This window comes from Manis pentadactyla, chromosome 5 (assembly GCF_030020395.1).
Source record: "Manis pentadactyla isolate mManPen7 chromosome 5, mManPen7.hap1, whole genome shotgun sequence".
Classification (NCBI taxonomy): domain Eukaryota; kingdom Metazoa; phylum Chordata; class Mammalia; order Pholidota; family Manidae; genus Manis; species Manis pentadactyla.
Genome location: NC_080023.1, coordinates 147,584,518 through 147,598,576, shown reverse-complemented (window position 1 = coordinate 147,598,576; position 14,059 = coordinate 147,584,518). Strand labels below are relative to the sequence as shown.

Genomic DNA, 14,059 nt, shown 5'->3' with positions numbered 1-14,059 from the left:
AGGGTGTCTTCCAAAGGTCACAGCATTACCTTCTGAACGGCCAGAAGGTAGGAGCGTCTTAAAGGGGGGTTTTGTTTTCTTAGTATGACCTGTGAATGCACCTCCAGTAGCGCTATGTATGGACCCTTCAGTAACACCGAGGGGGAAAAAAGTGAAATATGGTGTACCAGACCTTGAAGGGGCTGCCTGCCTGCGGCAGTCCTATCACAGATCCACTCTCATGCCCGCATCACACCTGAAGGACAAGATTACCCTTTGTTGATGGCTTTCAAACATGTGTCTTATCGACTCTAAGGTCTTTTTGCATTGGGAACTTCCTCCGGCTTGAGGATTATTACAACTTTTGTTGTTAGGAACCGAATGTGTCTTGTGGATTATTGTAATATTTGTTGCCTGTGTCAAAATCTTGCTCTATCCTAATTCCTATTATCGCCAAGTTGCTATTACCTTCTCTTGCTATTGCGGCTTGTGTTTCCAGGGCTCCAGTTTATTTGCACATGGACCGTGGCGGAAGATTTAAATAGTGTGGACTCTAAGGCGAGAATACTGGAGGTGGGGAGTGTGGGGAAGCTGGGGTTCTATGACCCGGATCCTCACTGAACTTCAACCACTTTGTGATGCAACTGGCCTGTTGCTAGGCTACGGCTTCAACAGAGGACCTCAGAGAGGAGTCCCGGAGCTCAGTGTACATGTTAACAACTATGGATGCCTCCCCTATACAACTTCAAGAACAAACCAAGGAAGAATCACTGAAGCGGAGGTTTGGCTGCCAGAATAACATCTTCCTGCCAGCACCAACTTCTCGGAAGCCGGGAGAGTCCGTTCATTGAACGTGGCAATGGAACTTTGGACACTTGGACATAACGGCCGGCCGAAGTGGCACCTTGGTGACCCGTCCCGGAAGCTGGCCTCATGTCTATTTCTGTCATAAAAGCTGGGTGGCCCAAAAAGTTCACAGTAACTTCTCTTGAACGGCCAGAAGATAGGCGCATCGTACGGGGAGTTCTGTTTTATCACTATGGCCTGTGCATGTTCCTCCAGTAACATTGTATATAGTACCTTCAGTAACCCCCATGGGGAGAACAGTAAAAGTATGGTACACTAGATCTTGAACGGACTGCCTGCCTGCTACAGTCCTGTCACACACCCACTCTCATGCACGCATCTTTCCTGAAGGACCATATTTGCCTTAGTTTGTGGCTTTAAAATATGTGTTTTATCGCCCTTAAAGGGTTTATGCGTTGGGAACTTCCTCTGGCTTGGGTATTATTACAACATTTGTTATTAGGAACCTAATGTGTGTTGAGAGATATTATAGTTTTCGTTGCCTGTATCAAAATCTTGCTCTATATTTCTAATTCTTATGTCTGTATTGCTGTTATCTTGTGTTGCTATTGTGGCACGTGTTTACTGCGCTCCAGCTTTCTAGCACAGGGGCCATTGCAGAAGATTTAAATGTTGTGGATTGTAGGGTGGGAATACTGGAGGGTGGGAGTGTGGGGAAGATGGGGATCCTATGGCCAGGATCCTCACTGAATTTGAAACACTTTGTGATGTAACTGGCCTTCTGCTAGGCTAACGCTTCAGCAGAGAAACTAAGAAAGGGAACCCTGAGCTCCGTGTACATTCTGACACCTCTGGATGCCTCCCATATACAACTGCAAGGAGAAACCAAGGAAGAATCACCGAAGCCGAGGTTTGGCCACCAGAATAACATCTCTCTGCCATCTCCAACCGCACGGAACCATGGGGACGCCATTGAGTGGACGTGGCCTTGACCCTTTTGACACATGGACCAGTGATGGCTGGCTCCACCGGCACCTGGAGGACATGACCTGGAACGTGGCCTCCTGGGTATCCTGGAATAACTGCAGTGTGTCTTCCAACGGTCACGGCATCATCTTCTGAATGGCCAGGAGGTAGGAGCGTCTTAAAGGGGGGTTTTGTTTTATTATTATTATGACCTGTGAATGCACCTCCAGTAGCGCTATATATAGACCGTTCAGTAACACCGAGGGGGAAAAAAGTGAAATGTGGTGTACTAGACCTTGAAGGGACTGCCTGCGTGCGGCAGTCCTATCACACATCCGCTCTCATGCATGCATCCCACCTGAAGGACAAGTTGAGCCTTTGTTGATGGGCTTTCAAATATGTGTCTTATCGCCCCTAATGTGTTTTTGCTTTGGGAACCTCCTCTGCCTTGTGGATTATTACAACTTTTGCTGTTAGGAACCGAGTGTGTCTTGAGGATTATGGTAATTTTTTTTGCCTGTGTCAAAATGTTGCTCTATCTTAATTCTTATTATCGCTAAGTTGCTGTTATCTTCTCTTGCTCTTGCGGCTTGTGTTTTCAGTGCTCCAGTTTATTTGCACAGGGATCATTGGGGAAGATTTAAATTGTGTGGACTGTAAGGTGAGAATACTTGAGGTGGGGAGTATGGGGCAGATGGGGTTCTATGACCCGGATCCTCGCTGAACTTCAACCACTTTGTACTGTAAATGGCCTGTTGCTACGCTACGAATTCATCCGAGGAACTCCGACAGGAAACCCGGAGCTCAGTGTAAATGTTAACACCTATGGATGCCTCCCCTATTCAACTTCAGGAACAAACCAAGGAAGAATCACTGAAGCAGAGGTTTGGCTGCCAGAATAACATCTTCCTGCCAGCACCAACTTCTCGGAAGCCGGGAGAGTCCGTTCATTGGACGTGGCAATGGAACATTCGACACCTGGACAAAATGGCTGGCTGAACTGGCACCTTGGTGACCCGGCCTGGAATCTGGCCTGATGTCTATTGCTGTCATAGTAGCTGGCTGGCCCAAAAAGTTCACAGTAACTTCTCTTGAACGTCCAGAAGATAGGAGCAACTTACGGGGAGTTCTCTTTTAACACTATGGCCTGTGCATGCACCTCCACTAACATTGTATACAGAATCTTCAGTAACCCCCAAGGGGAAAAAAGTAAAAGTACGGTACACTAGATCTTGATCGGACTGCCTGCCTGCTACAGTCCTGTCACTCATCCACCCTCATGCATGCATCCGACCTGAAGGACAAGGTTTGCCTTCGTTGGTGGCTTTAAAATATGTGTCTTATCGCCACTAAAGTCTTTGTGAATTGGGAACTTCCTCTGGCTTGAGTTTTATTGCAACTTTTGTTACTAGGAACCTAATGTGTCTTGAGGAATATTATCGTTTTTATTTCCTGTATCAGATCTTGCTCTTTCTTAATAATTATTGTATCTATGTTGCTGTTATCTTGTCTTGCTATTGTGGCACGTGTTTACTGCGCTGCAGCTTTGTAGCACAGGGAACATTGCAGAAGATTTAAATGTTGTGGATTGTAGGGTGGGAATACTGGAGGGTGGGAGTGTGGGGAAAATGGGGATCCTATGGCCAGGATCCTCACTGACCTTGAAACCCTTTGTGATGTAACTGGCCTTCTGCTAGGCTAACGCTTCAGCAGAGAAACTAAGAAAGGGGACCCTGAGCTCCGTGTACATTCTAACACCTATGGATGCCTCCCATATACAACTGCAAGGACAAACCAAGGAAGAATCACCGAAGCCGAGGTTTGGCCACCAGAATAACATCTCTCTGCCAGCTCCAACCGCACGGAACCCTGGGGACGCCATTGAGTGGACGTGGCCTTGACCCTTTTGACACATGGACCAGTGATGGCTGGCTCCACCGGCACCTGGAGGACATGACCTGGAACGTGGCCTCCTTTGTATCCTGGCATAATAGCAGGGTGTCTTCCAAAGGTCACAGCATTACCTTCTGAACGGCCAGAAGGTAGGAGCGTCTTAAAGGGGGGTTTTGTTTTCTTAGTATGACCTGTGAATGCACCTCCAGTAGCGCTATGTATGGACCCTTCAGTAACACCGAGGGGGAAAAAAGTGAAATATGGTGTACCAGACCTTGAAGGGGCTGCCTGCCTGCGGCAGTCCTATCACAGATCCACTCTCATGCCCGCATCACACCTGAAGGACAAGATTACCCTTTGTTGATGGCTTTCAAACATGTGTCTTATCGACTCTAAGGTCTTTTTGCATTGGGAACTTCCTCCGGCTTGAGGATTATTACAACTTTTGTTGTTAGGAACCGAATGTGTCTTGTGGATTATTGTAATATTTGTTGCCTGTGTCAAAATCTTGCTCTATCCTAATTCCTATTATCGCCAAGTTGCTATTACCTTCTCTTGCTATTGCGGCTTGTGTTTCCAGGGCTCCAGTTTATTTGCACATGGACCGTGGCGGAAGATTTAAATAGTGTGGACTCTAAGGCGAGAATACTGGAGGTGGGGAGTGTGGGGAAGCTGGGGTTCTATGACCCGGATCCTCACTGAACTTCAACCACTTTGTGATGCAACTGGCCTGTTGCTAGGCTACGGCTTCAACAGAGGACCTCAGAGAGGAGTCCCGGAGCTCAGTGTACATGTTAACAACTATGGATGCCTCCCCTATACAACTTCAAGAACAAACCAAGGAAGAATCACTGAAGCGGAGGTTTGGCTGCCAGAATAACATCTTCCTGCCAGCACCAACTTCTCGGAAGCCGGGAGAGTCCGTTCATTGAACGTGGCAATGGAACTTTGGACACTTGGACATAACGGCCGGCCGAAGTGGCACCTTGGTGACCCGTCCCGGAAGCTGGCCTCATGTCTATTTCTGTCATAAAAGCTGGGTGGCCCAAAAAGTTCACAGTAACTTCTCTTGAACGGCCAGAAGATAGGCGCATCGTACGGGGAGTTCTGTTTTATCACTATGGCCTGTGCATGTTCCTCCAGTAACATTGTATATAGTACCTTCAGTAACCCCCATGGGGAGAACAGTAAAAGTATGGTACACTAGATCTTGAACGGACTGCCTGCCTGCTACAGTCCTGTCACACACCCACTCTCATGCACGCATCTTTCCTGAAGGACCATATTTGCCTTAGTTTGTGGCTTTAAAATATGTGTTTTATCGCCCTTAAAGGGTTTATGCGTTGGGAACTTCCTCTGGCTTGGGTATTATTACAACATTTGTTATTAGGAACCTAATGTGTGTTGAGAGATATTATAGTTTTCGTTGCCTGTATCAAAATCTTGCTCTATATTTCTAATTCTTATGTCTGTATTGCTGTTATCTTGTGTTGCTATTGTGGCACGTGTTTACTGCACTCCAGCTTTCTAGCACAGGGGCCATTGCAGAAGATTTAAATGTTGTGGATTGTAGGGTGGGAATACTGGAGGTTGGGAGTGTGGCGAAGATGGCGTTCCTATGGCCAGGATCTTCACTGAACTTGAAACAGTTTGTGCTGTAACAGGGGTTTTGCTAGGCTAAGGCTTCAGCAGAGATAGTCAGAAACGGAGCCGTGAGCTCCGTGTACATTTTAACACATATGGATGCCTCCCATGGACGACTGCAAGGAGAAACCAAGGAAGAATCACCGAAGCCGAGGTTTGGCCACCAGAATAACATCTCTCTGCCAGCTCCAACCGCACGGATCCATAGGGACGCCATTGAGTGGACGTGGCCTTGACCCTTTTGACACATGGACCAGTGATGGCTGGCTCCACCGGCACCTGGAGGACATGACCTGGAACGTGGCCTCCTTTGTATCCTGGCATAACAGCAGGGTGTCTTCCAAAGGTCACAGCATCACCTTCTGAACGGCCAGAAGGTAGGAGCGTCTTAAAGGGGGGTTTTGTTTTCTTAGTATGACCTGTGAATGCACCTCCAGTAGCGCTATATATAGACCCTTCAGTAACACCGAGGGGGAAAAAAGTGAAATATGGTGTACCAGACCTTGAAGGGGCTGCCTGCCTGCGGCAGTCCTATCACAGATCCACTCCCATGCCCGCATCACACCTGAAGGACAAGATTACCCTTTGTTGATGGCTTTCAAACATGTGTCTTATCGACTCTAAGGTCTTTTTGCATTGGGAACTTCCTCCGGCTTGAGGATTATTACAACTTTTGTTGTTAGGAACCGAATGTGTCTTGTGGATTATTGTAATATTTGTTGCCTGTGTCAAAATCTTGCTCTATCCTAATTCCTATTATCGCCAAGTTGCTATTATCTTCTCTTGCTATTGCGGCTTGTGTTTCCAGGGCTCCAGTTTATTTGCACATGGACCGTGGCGGAAGATTTAAATAGTGTGGACTCTAAGGCGAGAATACTGGAGGTGGGGAGTGTGGGGAAGCTGGGGTTCTATGACCCGGATCCTCACTGAACTTCAACCACTTTGTGATGCAACTGGCCTGTTGCTAGGCTACGGCTTCAACAGAGGACCTCAGAGAGGAGTCCCGGAGCTCAGTGTACATGTTAACAACTATGGATGCCTCCCCTATACAACTTCAAGAACAAACCAAGGAAGAATCACTGAAGCAGAGGTTTGGCTGTCAGAATAACATCTTCCTGCCAGCACCAACTTCTCGGAAGCCGGTTGAGTCCTTTCATTGAACGTGGCAATGGAACTTTGGACACTTGGACATAACGGCCGGCCGAAGTGGCACCTTGGTGACCCGTCCCGGAAGCTGGCCTCATGCCTATTTCTGTCATAAAAGCTGGGTGGCCCAAAAAGTTCACAGTAACTTCTCTTGAACGGCCAGAAGATAGGCGCATCGTACGGGGAGTTCTGTTTTATCACTATGGCCTGTGCATGTTCCTCCAGTAACATTGTATATAGTACCTTCACTAACCCCCATGGGGAAAGAAGTGAAAGTATGGTACACTAGATCTTGAACGGACTGCCTGCCTGCTACAGTCCTGTCACATACCCACTCTCATGCACGCATCTTTCCTGAAGGACCATATTTGCCTTAGTTTGTGGCTTTAAAATATTTGTCTTATCTCCACTAAAGTCTTTATGAATTGGGAACTTCCTCTGGCTTGTGTTCTGTTGCAACTTTTGTTATTAGGATCCTAATGTGTCTTGAGTAATATTATCGATTTTATTTCCTGTATCAGATCTTGCTCTATCTTAATAATTATTATATCTATGTTGCTGTTATCTTGTCTTGCTATTGTGGCACGTGTTTAGTGCGCTCCATCTTTGTAGCACAGGGAACATTGCAGAAGATTTAATGGTTGTGGATTAGGGTGGGAATACGGTAGGGTGGGAGTGTGGGGAAGATGGGGTTCCTATGGCTAGGATCCTCACTGAACTTGATACACTTTGTGCTGTAACAGGCCTTTTGCTAGGCTAAGGCTTCAACAGAGAAAGTCAGGAACGAAGCCCTGAGCTCTGTGTACATTTTAACACCTATGGATTCCTCCCATGGATGACTGCAAGGAGAAACCAAGGAAGAATCACCGAAGCCGCGATTTGGCCACCAGAATAACATCTCTCTGCCAGCTCCAACTGCACGGAACCATGGGGAATCCATTGCGTGGACGTGGCCTTGACCCTTTTGACACATGGACCAGTGATGGCTGGCTCACCCGGCACCTGGAGGACATGACCTGGAACTTGGCCTCCTGGGTATCCTGGAATAACTGCAGTGTGTCTTCCAAAGGTCACAGCATTATCTTCTGAATGGCCAGAAGGTAGGAGCATCTTAAAAGGGCGTTTTGTTTTCTTAGTATAACCTGTGCATGCACCTTCAGTACCGCTATATATAGACCGTTCAGTAACACCGATGGGGAAAAAAGTAAAATATGGTATACTATACCTTGAAGGGACTGCCTGCCTGTGGCAGTCCTATCACAGATCCACTGTCATGCATGCGTCCTACCTGAAGGACAGGATTATCCTTTGTTGGTGGCTTTGAAACATGTGTCTCATCGCCCCTAAGGTCTTTATGCACTGAGAACTTCCTCTGGCTTGAGGATTATTACAACTTTTGTTGTTATTAACTGAATGTGTTTTGAGGATTCTGGTAATTTTCATTGCCTGTATCAGTATCTTGCTCTGTCCTCTTGTTGTACTCAGCCCTTCATCATTATGTAATGTCCTTCTTTATCTCTTGTTACTTTCTTTATTTTAACGTTTATGTTGTCTGATGCTAGTTTTTCAACACCTGCTTTTTCTCTCTCTTGTTTGCATGAAATATGTTTCTGCATCCCTTGGCTTTTTATCAGTACATGTCTTTGTGTTTGAGGTCAGTCTCTTTTAAGCAGCATACAGATAGGTCTTTTTATCCATTCTATTACTCTGTGTCTTTTGATTCGTGCTTTCAGTCCATTTACATTTAGGGTGTTTATTGGGAGATATGTACTTATTGCCATTGCAGGGTTTAGATTCGTGTTTACCAAAGGTCCAAGGTTAGTTTGTTTACTACCTTACTGTCTTACTTAACTCACTTACTGAGCTATTATAAACACAGTCTGATGATTATCTCTCTCCCTTTTTATTCCTTCTCCTCCATTCTTCATATGTTGGGTGTTTTGTTATGTGCTCTTTTTAGGAGTGCTCCCATCTAGAGAAGTCCCTCTAAGATACCCTGTAGAGGTGGTTTGTGGGAGGCAAAGTCCCTCAACTTTTGCTTGTCTGGGAATTGTTTAATTCCTCCTTCATATTTAAATGATAATCGTGCTGTATAAAGTATCCTTGGTTCAAGGCCCTTCTTTTTCATTGCATTAAATATATCATCCTATTCTATTCTGGCCTGTAAGGTTTCTGTTGAGAAGTCTGATGATAGCCTTTTGGGTTTTCCTTTGTAGGTGAACTTTTTTTTCTCTCTGGCTGTCTTTAATACTCTGTCCTTGTCCTTGATCTTTGCCATTTTAATTATTATGTGTCTTGGTGTTGTCCTCTTTGAGTCCCATCTCTCAGGAGTTTTGTGTGCCTCTGTAGTCTGACCAACTATTTACTACCCCAGTTTGGGGAAGCTCTCAGCAATTATTTCCTGAAAGACACTTTATATCCTTTTTTCTATCTCTTCTTCCTCTGGAACCCCTGTCATGTGGATATTGTTCCTTTTGAATTGGTCACACAGTTCTCTTAATATTGTTTCTAACCTGGAGATCCTTTAATCTCTCTCTGCATCAGCTTCTATGCATCCCTGTTCTCTGGTTTCTATTCCATCAATGGCCTCTTGCATCTTATCCATTCTGCTTATAAATCCTTCCAGAGTTTGTTTCATTTGACTTCTGTAATCTCCCTCCAGACATCTGTAATCTCCCTCTGGACTTCATCCCTTAGCTCTTGCATATTTCTCTGTAGCTCTATCAGCATGTTTATGATTTTTATTTTCAATTCTTTTTCAGGGAGACTGGTTAGGTCTGCCTCTGCAGATCCTTTCTCAAGTGTTGTTTGAACTACCTTGGACTGGACTAAATTTTTCTGCCTTTTCATGTTTATAGTGGTGGCTGTAGGCAGGTTGCAGGTGTGTCAGCTGGGAGAAGAAAGTCCTTTCTTGCTTGCTGAATGCCTTGCCCTTCTCTGCTGCCTGTGACAGTTGCCTGCACTCCTGGAGCAGCTACCAGGTTAGTCCCCTAAGCTTCTGTGGGCGGGGTCTCTGTCAGAGCAGCACAGAGTACTGTGGGGTGTGGCAAGCACGCCAGGTGTGCTCCTCCGTGCCAGAAGCACCCCTGCCCGGCACCTGTGTGGCAGCAGCAGCCTTTGGGTCTGGCCTAGGCTGCTGTGTTTTGGGTTGGGATTCCGGTCAGCTGCTGGGAGCATGCCTGCTTCCTCTGGCTCCGCTGCAGGTGCGCGCGGGGCTGTCCCGCGCCGGCCTCTACCATGCTCCTCTACCTTCACTGCCACCAGTGCACGCAAGCCGCGCCTGGGCTGTTCGGTCGCACTGCTCTGGGTTTGTAAAAGCCTCTCCTGGTCCCCTCCTGTGCTGTTGACACACAGATCTGCTCCCAGTCCCTTCCGGCACCACCATCCCTGGCACGCGCTGCCACTCTCCCACTACTTGGCTGGTGTTTCAGGGTCCGCGCCTGTTGGAGGAACAACTGGCAGGCTGCTTAGTGCCGTGAGGGGCTTCAGAGCTGCACTGCCTCCCCGGGGTTTAGGGCACCTAAGTTTCCCCGGGATTCCCAGATGCTGGATAAGTTTTCTGGGACATCTTCGTCCAGCTATGGGGTCCCTGTCTCTTTAAGACTTGCAGAAAGCACTCGCTTTTCTTTTGTTTCAGGGGCGCCAGTTGCAGGGACCTGCCCACAGGTTTTGCTTTTCTGTTTCTCTAATATCCAGCACCCCATGCTCTTTGTGTCTGCATTCCAGGTGTGGATTTCTAGAGCTGGTTGTTTAGCAGTCCTGGGCTTTCACTCCCTCCCCATTCCAACTCCTTTCTTCCCACCAGGTTTTGGGGTGGAGGAGCATTCGGGTCCCGCCTGGCTGCAGCTTGTATCTTACCCCCTTCATGTGATGTTGAGTTCTCACAGATGTAGATGTATCCTGCCTGTTGTACTGCATCCACTGGTGTCTCTTTTAGGAATAGTTGTATTTATTGTATTTTCATAAATATATATGTTTTGGGGAGGAGATTTCCTCTGAACTACTCACACTGCCATCTTACCATGATCCTCTGTGGTATAGATTTCACCTAAGGCTTAGCCATGTGAGGAAGAAAAGATGGCCAAGGAAGGCATAGAAGTTGCTGTGGAAAATGTTCTAGAGAAGCGATAAAGAGACAATGGTGATTTCTCTTAGGATTTGTAAGATGGAAGATTTCAGAAGACAGAGCCACAGTCATCAGTGCTGGTGAGGACTGGAGGGCAATGGATAGACCCTAAGAGGTAGCAAGAGCTCCTTGGAGGTGCTTCTACATCACAGGCAGATAATAATGAAGTGGCAAGGAGCCCACATGGAATGGAAGTGTCAGCGAGTTGAAGGCTTTGAGTAAATGAGGGAAAGAATGTAAAGAGAAGGAAGTATCAGTATTGGAAAAGTATCTCCACAGTTCATTGAAAAGCTGAAGTTTATCTGGAGACCTTTAACAAAATCAAAAAAGGGTTTGCACATTCGTTTTGTCAGAGAATTTCTGTGTGTTATTTACTTCTTACAAGAAGGAGTGTCCCAGGAGAATAGTATACTTTTGTTTTTTTTTCTTTCAGTTCCATTTCCATTTACTTTTATATCAATATTTAATATACCACCAGTTCTAATCAGAAAAAAAAATCTTAGAAATCTCTTCATTATGACAGCACATTCAGTTGAAATGACTGGTGTGCAAGCAAATCATAAAAGGTGCAGCTCTCTGGAAAGCACATTCTGTTATCTCTTTGTCTAAATATTCTTTACAATGATTCTTGAAGAAAGATTCTTTCAATCTTGTAAACATCAGTGTGCACAGTCTTGCTCCTATGTATTTTCATGTCCTTGGGCAGGAAGGCTGGTTCACGGCTAGTGAAAAGCAAGAGGAGTCTAAACTAAGATTTAATGGATGATAAACCTTACATCCTTCAGGAATAAGGGACTTTTCCTTTTTTGCTACTTAAGAATGTTGCAGAAATGTATGCTGAGATAGCTCAGTCAATCTTTCTTCTTCTTTTTTTTTTCTAAATTTGGTCTCAGAATATTTTTCAAAGAAGCCACTGCTGGGACCAGCTTCCATTAGAGTCTGTAATGCTGGGCACCCAACTGTCCTCTTCTGTGGCTTTATCCAGGCACTGATTACTGTTCACAGGCTACAGGGTTAATTTCACTGGGTCATACTCCCAAAGTTGGTTGCATTTTAGGTGGTGACATTTGAGCATTGTGACCAGGCCATTATGTTTGGAGACATCCAAGCACAGGTCATCTGTTCTAATTTTCTTACCAGTATAAAAGAAAAGCTGATTATGTCCCATACCATGACAGTTAAAAATTCCAACTTTTTCATTCTCTTTTCTAGCCATGTTGTCTAGACACTGATTTGTTTCCACATTTCTTATCTCTTCCAAAGAGAAATAGTGATGTGGAATCTGGAAATCAGGATAAATATGCTCTCGGTACCAAGAGAAAGGTCTGCATCGTAGCTTGTGTCTTAGACCTAGTCTTGATGATATGTCTCTATAATCTACCTTTGTAACACCTGGAGAAATTATATAGAATAAATTATTGAATTCATCCATCCACACTTCTGTAAGTCACCTGTTATTTCTACTGATAATCTGCCCTGTGCCTCCAGTAAATGTATAAGGTGTGGCTTCCTGAAACACACGACCAACATGTGAGCAGGTGACAATCTCCAAAGTTGCCCTACATTGCCAAACTCTAAAGGAAATTTCTAGGTTTCCTCCTCCCCAAATATCCATTCCAGCATCATATATTCCAACTTCCTGAAAGTAATCTCTGTCTACTGAAAAAAGGCGTCCTGCCATTGTTAGGTGTTCTGACAGGAAGAGCCTGATCACCTTTACTCCTGTCCATTTCTCTTTGGGGAACAGGATAACCAGTGAAAATTGAGCTTCCAGTTGAAGCCCCATAGGTCATAGTAGAGCCTGCCATGTACTCAAAAGTATCAGCACTGATCACATCAATATTGTGATCAATAATAGGACATCCACTGTTCTCCTGTCATGTTTTATCCTGACTGAGAGGTTCCAGCCATCCCACTGTACACTCACAGGAGCATCTAAGAAGGTGATCACTTGTCCTTTAGACACAGCAGCTCCTTTTAATCCCACTCTGATCGATCCAGAACGTCGTTCCATTCGAATTACACGAACTGGTACTTTTAATTTTTTCACATAACTCTCTAGAGGTCTTTTCAAAAAGTCTCTTTCACTGACATCATCTACTAGAACAATTTCTTCTACCATTATTTTGGTGAGCGAGTAATGACACTATGCACAGTTCGCAGAAGTGTGCTCCAAGCCTCACTGCAGAAAACAATCACCACACTTGTAGGCAGATTACCTGGATATACCTTTGTTTTTCACTCCTCTAACCTGACATCTGGCAAAGATCTACTGAGTGCAATCATCTCACTTGCCATTAAATTGCAGTGACTGATTTTAAACATCTTTCATCTTATCCTGATCCTCTGTAGGAATGACAACTGGTCTCCCCATTTGTCCAGGACCTTCATGAAGCTTTTCTAATGGCTCTAGAACAGTCTTTTATGTAAATTGAAAGTGAACTCAGTGAAATTTTTGTTAGGAAGCAACTGAAGTGGGGTTTGGACCTTATCATTCTGGAACATACCCCACAGAAAGAAGGCCTCTCTCCTTTTTCTCATCACATTTGTTGCATTCACTGAAGGAAAGCAGCAGGAGCATATCCACGGGTACCCAATCAAGGAGGTGGCTGGGACCACTTTGCAATACGCAAATTTTCTCATGGCACTTTAAGTCAAATGCAAAATCTAAAAAACTATAAACAAATATCAAAGATCATGAAAATTATTCCAATCCAGTTTCATCAGAAATCATATTCATAACTCCACAGTGTTTTTTCAAGTGAATCCATATCCCAAACCCATGTCCCACATCTCGTCTCCTCATTTGGGGCCAGCCCAGGCGGGATCCCCCCGCTGCACATCCCTCCCGGCCAGGGCCGCCGGCTCCCTGGGCTACCGGGCCCCACCTCCACCCACGCGCCAGGCCTCGCAGGCTCGGGCCTCCCTGGGGCTGACGCCCCCCAGGCCGATGCCTCTGCCACTCGCTCGGACCCTCCCAAGAGTGGCGGGCCGGGCTGCAGGGTGCCTGCGCGTGCCTTTTGGGGCTCGACAATAGTAAACTTGTATTTTTGAATCAATACCCATTGATTCTTCACAGACTTAAAACTTTATTTGCATGTTTCTGCACCTTTTTTCCCCCCACAATCTGTGGGACCACACGAAGCTCAGTAAGCGGGGCAGACTCACCTTGAAACTCTGAGTCACGCTCACAGGGCTCCTGATAGGACCGACTGAAAATTGTTTTCATCTTGGGCGTCTATTAATTCAGTACGAAAATTTCGCAAAGGCGAGGGTTTGAGGACAGTGATTTTTTTTTTGAGCAGGCATCTCTCATATTTAATTATTGATCATATGGTTGTTAACAACAATAAAATTCTGTATAGGGGACTCAATGCACAATCATTAATCAACCCCAAGCCTAATTCTCAACAGTCTCCAATCTTCTGAAGCATAACGAACAAGTTTTTACATGGTGAACAAGTTCTTACGTAGTGAATAAGTTCTTACATGGTGAAC

The 14,059-nt window shown here is 45.5% G+C and overlaps 1 pseudogene; it reads right to left on the bottom strand.

The window, feature by feature from the left end:
- Positions 1-11,462: 11,462 nt before the first annotated feature.
- LOC118912260 (polypeptide N-acetylgalactosaminyltransferase 1-like) lies at positions 11,463-13,204 on the bottom strand (annotated as a pseudogene).
- Between the last annotated feature and the right edge of the window lie 855 nt (positions 13,205-14,059).